Source organism: Limulus polyphemus, unplaced genomic scaffold, assembly GCF_000517525.1.
Source record: "Limulus polyphemus unplaced genomic scaffold, Limulus_polyphemus-2.1.2 Scaffold2347, whole genome shotgun sequence".
In the NCBI taxonomy this organism is placed as follows: Eukaryota; Metazoa; Arthropoda; class Merostomata; order Xiphosura; family Limulidae; genus Limulus; species Limulus polyphemus.
Window position 1 is genome coordinate 70,911 of NW_013667957.1, and position 9,145 is coordinate 80,055.

Here is a 9,145-nt window from a genome sequence, read left to right on the forward strand (position 1 = left end):
CAAACATAATAATAAAAAATATTCATTGTGGTAAAGGAAATAATAATTTGATCTAAGTAAAAGTTTTGTTTTTCTTCCTGATTTGTAAAAAATCGTTAAAGTGATAGTATTTTCAAAATTAGCATAGCTGAATTATGGAAAATCTGTTATTAAAACCAAACAACTTTTATGAAGTTTAAATCTGCAGACCTGTGTAATTCTGAGTGCATCTACCACCAAAGATCTATATTTTAATATCAAAAACCTTGTTTTTTAAGTATTAGACTTACTCAGAAACAACTTAACAAACACAAAAACACCCCTTCAGTGTTTGGTATTTTCAAACTGAATGCCCCCCTCCCTCCACACACACACACACACTCGTAACATGTCAGCTGCCATGTGCCCCATCGGTGGGTAACAGACAATTATGTTTCAAAGTTAAATTTCTCTTGTTACATATGAGTATGGGACACTGTGACTGCTCCTTGGCACCATTTGAATGTTTATTTTATCTACACTTAATTTATTATGTGGCAGTCAGTGTGTTAAGCAACACATGGACTAAACATAGGGACCTCAAGGTTCAGGTATAGCTTTCTACTATTTTAGAACTGCTGAACCAGGAGGAGAGCAACCGGTAAGCAGCAATTGCTAATTTTCACCAAACAGCAGGACTGGCTGTCACTTTTATAACACCATCAGCTGAAAGTGTGGATCCTTAAAAAAGATTTATTTCACAGATACATCAAACTATTTTACTTCACTTCTATAAGTCACAAGAAAGCAGTTTGAAAAGTAATAAAAAACAAAATAAAAATACACCATACAGATTATTTAATACACAGTTAAAATGCATCTGAAGCACAGACAAACAATGATAAAGAAGATCATTAACATCAAAGTACTTAGCTTCATAGTTATATGGATGGTAAGGCAACAGATATTATGATATTCAAACTAATCAAAACTATTTCCACACCTTGTAACCGAGTAAATCACCATTTTGTTTACTTTTGTTGGGGGCTTTCCAAGAAACTTCTATTTCTGTTGAACTGATGACCATGGACTGCACATGGCTTGGACTTCCTGTTGGAACTATATCACAAAGAAAAAAAACAGTTCTCATCTCTCCATTTACAAGTACTATATTACTATGACTTTCTACTAAATATTATAATACTACCTTACTTTTCTTCAATAAACAGTATACTAACTTTCTCCACAAAGAAATAATGTAGGAAAAAACAACAACATATACATCCCAAAACAAGAAACCTGATTACTCAAGTATTTCAGAGGATACATCTTCATTTTTCAGAAATGAATGGAGACTGAGCAGGGAGATTAAAGTGTGGGAGTCAGTTTCCTGGTCTTTAATGGCAACACTAATTGTTTATATTAGTTTTGTACACTGTCTTACGCTTGTCTCTCTATACATGAGAAAGCACTGTCACACCTGTAACACTCCCTTTCAAAGCCCACCTAAACACTTCCAAGTTCTGAGGGTATCTATCGAGAAATTTTAAAAAGACTTGGAATTTAAATTGGCATAAATAATGTAAGATGAAACAAAATTTAATAAAGGTTGAGAAAAATTCTTATTTAGAAATGAAATATAAATTTAACATACTAATAATGAAAAATAATAATACTGAATGATTTTTTTGTTTGTTTGTAGTTAAGCACAAAGCTACACAATGGGCTACCTGTGCTCTTCTCACCACAGGTATTTAAATCTGGTTTCTGGTGTTGTTAGTCTGCAGACATACCACTGTCCCACTAGGGGGCAATATTGAATGATAAAACATTCAAAGTAATAATAATTTCCAAATAATATGTAACACAATTAATTAGATGCTAAATAGAAACAGACATTTTGAATGAGAAAATAAATATATGACTAAAAACAAAAATTAATTTTAATCTGACAATGAATTAATTAAAGATCAAAGATTACTGATTCTGAAAATCAAGGTGGGATTAACCTCATACGGGGAAAAAAAACAAAACACTTCCCTGAAATGTATTATTACTTTTTGCTATGTTATCAAGATGAAATCCTGGATCATTTATAACATGCTATACTATTACAATAATCTTTTTTTACATCCAATTATAATGCTTTTTTTTTAACTAGTCATAAATTTACATAATTTGGTTAAAAAATTAGTTCTCTCTGATGATGGTTTTAGAGAATAACTAATTAAATTACAATTTGATTAATATGGAATGCATCATGATGCGAAAAAGTAATTTTTTTTTTTTTCTAAGTTAATTATTATCTCCTCATATTTTCTTACAAAGCAACTGGTGAAGAGAGTATTGGTCAACAATCCTACCTGCTTCTCCAACATAAACAGAAACAGGTTGACTAGCTGGGCCTTCTCCTTGACTGTTAAAGGTGTAGACTGTTATCTTGTATATTGTGTCTCTTTCTAGTTTTTCAAGGGAAACAGAAGTTTCATTAATGCCATAATTTGTTTCTATGGGGCAATTAACACTGTCGGAAGCAGCATTTTGGTCCGAGGCTTGACAGTACTGAATTTTGTAACCAGCGTCTTGGACATCCCCACCCCATGAAGCATCTTGAAGTGCCTAGAGTGAAAGAAAACAATGTTTACCAAAAGAAAAAAGAAAAAATGAAACTTTCAGAATGTAAAATGTTGCAAAATCAAAAGTTAAGTGTAAAGAATAGATGTATGTTTTCCACAGAACTAGTTTTGTATATATTTATAAATTAAAACAGAAAACTAAAGAATGTTAAATAAGTTTTAGTTCTTACTGGTTTCGTTTCTCAGGACTAAAATCATAAAGCATAAAATAAACTATTATGTATATATAACCATTACAAAATAAGCTGAAACAATGAGGATGAAAAAAATCATTATACCTTGTAAATCATGAATTAGGACAACAATAAACTAATATCATTATACACCATTATATACATTATTAATCACTAATTAGGATACCAATAAACTAATATTAACATCTATTGTTATATACATCTTTTAATCACTGACTAGAACAGCCTAATGGTGAAAGGCTTATCTGATGAAGGCTCTAGGCATTTAAAAAAAATTTAATAGGATAACAATGCAGTAATACGTTTATATTTATTACTTATATATCTAAAAAATTAAATGGTATTGCTATAAATAATCACATATAGTTGCTAATCACTGACTACAGTAATAAAACAACATTAACATACTACCCAATCATAGCAACACAAGATGAGTAAATAAACACAATAATAGTTCCTAGAATATGAACTGATTTACTTATTAAAAAAAAAGAAATACTTACTTTCCATTCTACTAGAATTGAAGTTTGTGTGTATGGCGTGACCTTCACAGATGTAGGAACATCAAAAGGAGCTATTAACAATGATAAAAATACATTATGAAAATCATCTTGTGGTTTGGTTCGTTACAATCGTTATCAAGTTAATCCACTTCCCTGGGCAGAAACCACTAAAAAACACTAAATTAGGTCAAATGATGGAGTTTAAGCTGCACTTGGAAATAAAATTAGGATTCAATTTTTGGAAAAATCAAACAATTTAAGTTGAAAGAATGTGTAGTAAGTAATAAGAGTTCAAACTTAAGTCTCAAAATGTCTTTAAAGATAGTATGTGGCATTTTCAACAATAGATGCACCTAGGCTAAATTACCAGGTTAGAGACCACTAGCCATCCATAACTTTGAACTACTGACCAGACAGAGGGCAGGCTGTTTGCAGCATCTGCTACCACAAGAGTTTTGTCAAGCTCCTGAAAACAAATAACAGGATTTACTGTGATTTTTATAATGCACCCATGGCTGAAAGTGAGGTCCATGTTCAACATTTTCCACACAGAACCTTCTAACCCACAGCTTAGTGCACTAACCACTTGGACACAGACAGTCTTATTTTTGAAAGCTAATTCAGTAACTTATTGTCATATTTGGTGCATTTCTCCATATTTCCAAATGTTACATTAACATATACCTGTAAGTGTTTCATTAATGTTCGAAGATTGTCTTCCAAGAAGTATACTTTTAAAACTTTACTACTTAGCAAATTCTATAGGGACATCTTACAATTACTTTTGACTTTAGCATAAGTATATAAAACACTCGAGAAACCTGAACAAAAGTTTGCTACTTTGAATTTTACACAAACCTTTTGTCGATCTATATGTATTGACAAATAAACAAAAAACTGGACAAACTCAAACTGTTAGTGCTTTCTGTTACCTGAGGGAAGGGTTCGAGCCTGATTAGATGCAGGACTCCAGTCACTGGAACCAACATCATTAGTTGCTTGAATTCGAAATCTGTAGTTAGTGAAGGGCATGAGTCTGAGGATAGAAAGAGTGTTAAACAAAAGTGAAGTCTAGTTATAAACACTCTTTTAACTTTTTCTGTTCATATACAAAAGAAACTTGTGATTTACTTACAAATAACAATTGAAATGCTATAAATAAATGATATGAATACTTGTTTCATCTGTGGTTCCCACACTTTAAGGTTGACAAAAATTCCAGGATCTTTTTAGTTTATCAGTAATTAAATTAAACACTTCATGCATAACTATCAGTTCTTTTTTATTGGTGTTTTTTAAGTTAATAAATTAATGTCATATGTAGTTCAACTCTTTACTTGAACTTTTAAATAACTGGTTCATCTTGACAACCTAACATGTCTTCCAAAGATTTTTCTGTTTTGTTCTATAGTAAGACCATCATAAATAGTGTATTACAGGTACTGTGAAGTATGCATGTTAATAAACATAATTGCTGATAATACAACAGAAAGTGAGATGATTCTCTTCCAACAGTGTTTCTAAAATTCATAAAACACACAATGATAGAATAAAAGTCTTTCGAAGGGGGGGGGGGGTAGTTTAGTGGGTGACACTAAACTGAAAGATCATAGCACCTTTAAAGGTTAAAAGATGTAATGTGTATTTTAGAATTTAATTTTTAATGAAAAATAAACAATGGTCAGAATGACCAGTAGAGAAGGTTAGATACTTGTCAAAAGTCTTGGCCTACCAGATAGTGACAAATTACCATCCAATGTTGATGAAGGGTCTTTACATTAATGAGTCAAAGGCTTGCTAGACCTAGTTTGGCAGTGGATGGTATCTTTAGTAATAATGAGTTGAAGAAATTTTCAATTAAAAAATACAAAACTTTCACTTAGTTCTATATCCAATAGGTACTATAACCAATTCCCAATACATTTACTTCTTTTGATTTTTATTCGCTCTTGCAAAAACAAAAAAGAATAAAATCTACAAAGCCTTTTATATACGTCACAATAAATACAGTCAAAAATCAAAAACAAATATTGAATTAAAACAAGTATTGACTATTAAGAGAAAAGAAAATCACAATACATGGATTATCCACACACTCTGATTGTTGGAAATGATCTGAATTTTAAAAAATAAAAAGATGCTAAACTAACCGTATTTTTAGTTTCAATTTAATTAATAAAAATTAAGTTTATTTTTCCCAATATGATGGTTTATTTTCAACAACAACTAATAAAGATTTAGTGAGGACAGATGAATCATTTGAAACACAGCTTCTAAAACATTTATTATTCATTTGTAACTGTCATGATTTTTATTTTTCCCAAGTTTTACTCTACCCATGGGGGAACATGTTCACCAAATCTCTGCTTAATAAATACACATTTGAAATGCTTTTTTCAAAATAGTTAGGGTCAAACACCAAAGTTTTTTTCTACCTCCAAACCTGATCATAAAGATAAGATTGAACTTATGAAAGAAACTAGTACAGAAATTTAAACTTTCTTCAATTAGCCACTACTTATCAGAAAATGCTCAATTACTAAGTCGTTTTGGTTGCTTTGACACAGTAGAAAAAACAAAGTTATTGTAACTTTTAATTTCCTTTGTAGCTCGACACTGAGACAGCAGACTTTTAATAACTTAGAATAGTCACTTGAGAGGAAAAATGTAGCCTAATTTCAACCTATGTAAGTTTTATATACAACAAATACCACTTGTTGGGAAAACGATGTTGGGAATTTTTTGAAGGTGTCAAGATACTGTGATGTTCATCCTTTTCACTCAAAGGCTGATAAGCTTTATAACATTTTTTATGAAAAATGACCTAATCACACTTAAACACACACATAAACTACTTGAAATAAACAGCATCCAGCCTGGCAACTTAATCAATACATTTAATTAATTAATAGGATTGAATTTTCTTATAACTTATTCTAAACACTATTATATCTGAAAATAATTAGAAGCCTAGAGCAGACTCTTAAAATTTGAGTTTAATTTTTTAGGTTTTTAAACAAAACAATGTAATTCAAGCTATTTCTAAATTTTAGATTTACTTGTTATTGTATATTCATATATTTTTGTCCTTGTCAATATGCCTGAAATAGGTATTTCACTGTTTGCATGAAAAATGCGGTAAAATAGGTACTTAAAATTTACAACTTCCCCAGGACAGGTAAGGTCAAGCACAGCAAGTAGTGAGGGAAGAGTCAAGTAAAACAAACCAAAGCATGAGGGAAGAGTCAAGTCAAACACAATAAAGATTGATGGAAGAGTCAACTCAAATAAAACAAAGAGTGAGGGAAGAGTCAAGTCAAACAAACCAAAGAGTGAAAGAAGATTCATGTCAAACACATTAAAGAGTGAGGGAAGAGTCAAGTCAAACAAAACAAAGAGTGAGGGAAGAATCAAGCCAAACAAAACAAAGAGTGAGGGAAGGGTCAAATCAAACATAATGAAGTGTGAGAGTTCAGGCACAAGAAGGAGTGATGAAAATTAAGCATGATAAGTAATCAGCTCATTCAGTATATTTCAAATAAATCATTAAAAAAAGTTATACCACTGTTAGTGAATTTTTGTTTAGTCCAAATAATTGTAACGTGCATGTGAAAACAAATTACAAAGGTAAGAACTGACAGAAGAAAAGCGTTACCCTGATACTGTGTAAGTAGTAACTGTAGGATCAACTTTCAGTGCCACTGTTTTCCACGGACCAATATTCTTCATCAGTTGAACAGTGTAGTAGCGAAGAGGGGCTAGCCCGTTACTCCCAGGTGTCCACGTGAATGTTATATGTCGTGCTTGAACTTGGGAAGAGCTGATTAGTGGTTTTGTTGGTGCCTGTGGTGGTTCTATGAGAAATTTTTTTGTGACAAATATACATAACAGAGTCACATTTTTACAATATACACTTGTTTGTAAGTGCCACGGTTTAAAGATAGACTGTTTATAGTGTTTTACTATACTTCAAAACTAATGATATTAAAATGCTAACACCTACTGGATCATGACAATGTATATTTGGAATAAAATTATTAGTCATAATACATATACTTATGATTTTTTTATATCTCTCTATATATACATACCTCTATTGTTTGTGGTGAGAACCAAAACTCTTTTCTCCTTGCCCCAGCCTATCTTAGTCTTAGCTACGACTGTAAATAAGTAATAAGTCTCTCGGACAAGATTATACACTCTGAAGGTCCGTTTGGTTGGAGGAAACTCAGTAGCAACTGCACTACTAGAAGAGTTTTTTTTATATGTAACCAGGTATGCCAGGATCTCCCCGTTGGCTTCTTTGGGTACATCCCAAACAATACGTGCAGAAGTAGCAGTCACATCTGGAAAACTTACATTTGAGGGAGGTCCAGGCACTAAACGTAAAATATACACACACATAAAAACTATAAGGTTATATCTGTGTGGTACTTAATTAAATAGCAAGTGCAATAAATAAATATTCAATCATAATCATATGATCTGTCAAGTGGAAATACAGAGGACTACACTACCTTTTTTATTTATTGCACTTGTTGTGAATAAATTACCACACAGATGATGATTAGGCATATGATCTATCAAGTGGAAATAAGGTAGTGTAGTCCTCTACTGTGTGGTAATTTATTCACAACAAGTGCAATAAATAAAAACCTAATCATCATCATATGATCTGTCAAGTGGAAATAAGGTAGTGAAGTCTTCTACTGCATGATACTTAATTAAATAGCAAGTGCAATAAATAAAGATTAAAATATCATCATATGATCTGTCACACTAGTTGTATAGGTTGTCCTCTTCTGTGTGGTACTTCATCCATAATAAGTGTAATAAATAAAAATGTGGATATATCTATATGCAATATTCAAAAATACAAAGCAAAATTGTTAAGCAAGTTGTCACATGTAGAGAACATACAAAATTACTACATAAAAAGCAGGAAAAAGATACCTTATTACTGTGAAGTTGCACAACATAGTAATTTTAGTAATGATTAGTCACATGAACAGGCACAGCTTTTAGTATTAAACAGAACAAAATTTCCAATGTGTTGAAACAAGCCACATGTAAAATATTCCCCAGTCGTGTTTAGTACTCATCTCCACAGACCCTACTTTTATGAAAGTAACATCAGTGGTCAAAATGACCCTGAAATGATACAGATTACAATTCTTTACATGCATTGGAATTAATTTCACTGTAATATATCTTCAATATGACAGGAACCCCATTGCATTATGTCCAGAATGTTCACAACTTCTTGGTTGTTGCTTCCCGTGGAAATAGATTGTGAGGACACTTAAAAAGGTCATGAACAATCTGAAGGACATTATTAGGGCTCTTGTGCTAAACTAACACATGCAATGATAAAATGTGTTTATGTTTTGAGAATCTCAGACAAGAGGACAACATTGGGACCCTGACTTTGTTAAAATAACACATGCGATGTTAAAAAGTGTTCATGTCTTGTGAATCTCAGACAACAGGACAACACTGAGACCCTGACATTGTTAAAATAACATGTGTGATGATAAAAAGTGTTCATGTCTTGTGAATCTCAGACAACAGGACAACACTGAGACCCTGACTTATTAAAATAACATGTGTGATGATAAAAAGTGTTCATTTCTTGTGAAGCTCAGACAACAGGACAACACTGAGACCCTGACTTATTAAAATAGCATGTGTGCTGATAAAAAGTGTTCATTTCTTGTGAAGCTCAGACAACAGGACAACACTGAGACCCTGACTTGTTAAAATAGCATGTGTGCTGATAAAAAGTGTTCATTTCTTGTGAAGCTCAGACAACAGGACAACACTGAGACCCTGACTTGTTAAAATAGCATGTGTG

At 32.0% G+C, this 9,145-nt stretch overlaps 1 pseudogene; it reads right to left on the bottom strand.

Moving 5' to 3' along the window:
• The window catches only part of LOC106466696, a 111,347-nt pseudogene that overhangs the window by 23,512 nt on the left and 78,690 nt on the right, over positions 1–9,145 (bottom strand).